Here is a 4,668-nt window from a genome sequence, read left to right as displayed (position 1 = left end):
ACTTGTCCTGTCTGTAGCTTCCTTCCTATCTTGTTCCTTTCGTGACAATGAATCAATTTGGTCTTTTTTGGTTTCTAGGTCGCATCCAATCTAACTCATGGACTTGACCATGAAAAAGAATCTTAGGTTCACTTACGTGGAAGGCGAGGCGTAGAGTTGCCTCAGGTAGGGGTTGATACAGGTGCTCAAACTGACATTGGAATTCAGCTCTCTTCTTCAAGTTATCTTTGATGTTGGGCGATGGTTGGTGGCAGGATTACTGCTAACAAAAAAAGGTAGGCCTACATCTTCCCAGGCTCACACTGAGCCAAAGAAAAGAGACAGCATTTCTTTCTATTAATCTCACACCATCTTATGATTCCCTCTACACCATGTGCAGATCCCTGCCCCGGTCTTTGTCATATGGATAGAATTATGCAACTAAATGAATACTTCATAAATTTACCATTAAAATACCATTATCCGTAATATAGCTGGAACTTAATTTTAGATAAACTACATTACATGCCTCATGTTGGAAAGATCAAATTGAAATTTTATGTATAATCATTGAAACGCAAGCACTAAGATTATAGTCTGAGCAGAAAATCAACATGAACTGGTGTCAGGCAAACTATAAACTTAAATGTTTGTTAAAGTGTTTGATAATTTGCTAAGAGCTCTGAGAGTACTAAGAATACTGAGTTTGAAGGTAAGACAGAAAAAAAATACCGTTTCCCCAAAAATAAGACCTCGCCGGATAATCAGCTCTAATACATCTTTTGGAGCAAAAATTAGTGTAAGACCCGGTCTTATATAAGTAAAATATAGTAAAATACGACCAGGTCTTATATTAATTTTGCTCCAAAAGACGCATTAGAGCTGATTGTCCGGCTAGGTCTTATTTTCGGGGAAACACAGTAGCCACTAAGTTTGCTATAATTAGTTGAGTGATGGCTCTTTTGCATTTATTCCTGCTACTTTGGAGAAGAAGACAGTCATATATAGCACTGAAATATGAGGTTATGTGGGAAACAGAACCCCTGAGCCAGAGGCACAAACAATATAGACCGGGAGGTTGCACCTGAGTTTTCAGAGTAAGCCTTATAGGGGCTGGTTGTATCATTTGGAATTTGAAAGTTATAAGTATAATTGCCATTCCTTAGTGCTTTGTTTCACTTATTTTTCCCAGGTCTGTGTCTCTGAATAGACAATAAGATCTTTGTGGATAGAAACAGTTATTTCACTTTGATTATAGCCTTCTATGGTAGTAATATAGTGGGTATTCAAATGGTAACTGCGTGAGTAAAATGATTTAGAGAAGATTAACCAAATGGTACATTCCCAGAATGACAGCAAACCCATCTATAGCTATTTTATTACATTAAATAATAATTTAGTATTATTTAGTAATTTAATTGAAGTCAAATTATTTCCTCAAGTCATCATTTTGGGGGTTCTAGATTCCCCAGGTTCCCACTGATCCTTCCTTAAAGTACTAAGGTCCTTTCTTTGTTACGGGCTGTCTTTGCTGGTGTGGCTACGGGTTCTATTTTAATGTTTCAGAAATGGTACAGTCTGGACTGAGTCCAGCTGAGATTAGTCAGGATTTCAGGATTTTAATGAAAAAAAGTAGCACTTCTGTTGGTGCTAAATTTTTTCCACAGGCGAATTATTCACACTGCATAATAATTCAAAGTTAATGACCACCATGGAACTGAGGAGTTCCAGCAGAGGGTCACTTCTCTTGAAAATGTTCCTATTTCACAGTGAGAGTCCTGGCGTGGCTTCCTGGCTGAGATTCCTCACCCCAAATCCCCATCTATAATGCCTGCCATTCAAACCTGCTGATTTCCCAGCTGGATATGAGAGAGACAAAGCAGGAAGAGCCCATTTGGTTCTCATGTTTCTGGTAGCACCACCCAGTTGGCTCAGAGAATTATCTTTAAAAGTTTTGAGACATGTATTCACTGAACAGATATCTCTTGAGTCTAGTGACCATCTGGCAAGGGGATAGGCATGGTGGTTTCTGGGATGAATGAGACAGGCTTGGTGTCTGCCCTCCAGGAGCTTATGGTCTTCTGAAGAAGACACAATGAGCAAGCTGTTGGAAGGGTGATGAGTTTTGAGAGAGGACAATCTTTTCTAAATCATTTATTCACTCAGTAAAGGGAGCTAGACGCTGTAAAATTGGGGGCACTAACCAAGTTTGAGGGGTCAGTGAAGAACATGTTGGAGTTGGCTGGGTGAAAGCTGGGGAAGAAAACCGTTTCACAAGGAAGGAACCAGTTGCACAGAACCCCTCAGGTGGAAGAGCAGTCATGTCTGGAGGAATTACCACAGGCCAGTATGGCTGGAGCGATGAAAGTAAAGGAGAAGCATTTCACAGGTGGCCAAAGAAGTAAGCAGTCAGGTCATAGGAGATTCTGAGAGCTATGGCAAGGATGTTGGACTTTATCCGGGAACACCAACAAGATGGAGGGATTTTAAGCTGAAGAGTGACCTGATAAGATTTATTTATTCTTAACAGCTGCACATTTTTCCCCATGGTACTCCACCGTCTCTAACAGTCCCTCCAACAGCATCATGAGGGGATTGTCCAAGGTGCTTTAAGCCTCGTCACTGAGTCCTCTCCATGGTCAAGCCGCACACAGAATAGTTCACACCCAAATCTAGTTTCCAAAGTGGAACATCAGCTTCTGAAGTTTAACCAGAAAAGAAGAGGGGCGGGGAACATCCATGCATATGCCCTCCATCTGTCCTGGCCCACGCTAGTGTACAGCATACTCTCCAATGTGATTTTAATCACACAGCCCATCACGGCAGAGTCATTTCAGGAGCCAGAAATGGGAAAGAAAAAGGAAAGACCTAAAAAATGTAAGCAGGTCTACTTTCTCCAAAGTTTCTTGTTCTACACTCCTTCCCAACTACATGGGAGACGAAAAAAAAAAATATATATATACACATATATATACACACACACACACGTGTGTGTGTATAAACACATTGTTTGTTTAGGTTTTCAGAGTTTAAAACCAGCAAAACAGGAAGACTTCTGAAAAATTATTTGTCTTGCTAATCTATTTATATGTATTTTTGTGCGTGTTTGCTTGGATACACATATTAGCTGCTCCATTTCATAAAATAATAGAATGACAACTAAGCAGCATGTTATGTGAGTGACTCCTCAAGTTCTCTACATGATACATGTCAGGTTCAGTACTAGGAAGTGGAGTTCATAAAGGTGGAACAGAGTCTTCCATTAGGGAATTAGCAGTCTAGAGAGGACATGAAATATGTGCAGAGTTCATGTTAATGAGAGAATGTGATTAATGAGAGAATGTGATCACCACCATATGAAAGGCAAACGTGTAATATTTCAGGAGTTTGTGGCTAACTGCTGTTAAAAACAAGCCAATAAGCCCAACATGGAGTTGCTTATGCTAAACCTTACAGTACCAAACAAAGATTTAACTTAATTATATTTGCCGCTCTCCAAGAGATGGAATCTTAAACCAGTCAATCAGAAATTGCCTTAGCACTAGTTAGGGAATTGGCCTGACAGACCTCTGCCATCCCCTAAAGGGAAGTAACCTTGCAATAATCAACTTTTTTATTTTTATTTTCTTTTTTGCCTAGTTTAACTTTCTTGTTCCCATTCCCTTCTATCTATAAAAGTTGTTCATTTTGAACAGCTCCTTGGAGACCCTTACCACCGGTATGATTGGATGCTGCCTGATTCAAATTGAGTTTTGCTCAAATACACTCTTAAAACGTTGCACATGCCTCAGTTTGTCTTTCAAAAGCTCTGGGTTCAGAAGAGGAAATTGAAGAAGACTCCCAAGGGTTCCCAGGAGCAGAGTGCCCAGGTGTAGGCCAGGTTGAGCCTCTTAACCTCGCTGCTTTCCTGCTGCCTCTGGAGGTAGTGGGTACACCCCTCTCAGATCCCACCTCTGAAGTTTCTGCATGATGAGCCTTCACACTATTTGAGCATGCCTTTGTCTGGACAGGGTCCAAACACTGGCAGGAGTCAGACTGGGTCCGACTTAGAAACCGGACTCAACCTGGGGTCGGACCAGGTCCGACTTAGAAACTAGACCGGGTCTGGGGTCAGGTTGGGTTCGTCTTAGAAACTGGACTGAGTCTGGACTAAGGTTTGATTGGGTCTGATTTAGAAACCAGACAGGCTCCGGTGTCGAACGAGGCCCACATTAGAAACCAAACTGGGCCTGGTGTTGGATTGGGTGCAAATGAGAAACCAGACCGGGTTCGGGGTCGAAATGGGCACAACTGAAGCCGGACTCGATCCACTTGTAAAGCCTCAGGTGAGTAAAATTTTGTTTTAAGGCCGAACAAACAGGCAAACCTTACCAATGATAGTCTTGAATTCCAGTGGCCATGGTGGAGAACTTTTAACTTAGATAAGCTTATCCATTTATGAGGTGCCCTAGAGAAAAAGGAGATTCAGCCAAACACTCACCATAAAGGGTAGAGGGAGAATTATTTTTCCTCTTCTGCAGTTTCTGATGACCAGGATGAAATCTGCTGGGACACCCCCACTCACTCCAGAGACTGCAGACGGAATCCTGCAGAAGCCCGCGAAAAGTGAGAATTCTTACCAAAGTAAGCTCTGCCATCTCTACATCTGTATCTGTGGTGCTTGGTAGTTAGAGGGCCGTGAAGATTTCA

The sequence above is a fragment of the Rhinolophus hipposideros genome, assembly GCF_964194185.1.
Source record: "Rhinolophus hipposideros genome assembly, chromosome: 20".
NCBI classification, from domain to species: domain Eukaryota; kingdom Metazoa; phylum Chordata; class Mammalia; order Chiroptera; family Rhinolophidae; genus Rhinolophus; species Rhinolophus hipposideros.
Note: the sequence above shows the minus strand (reverse complement) of the source record.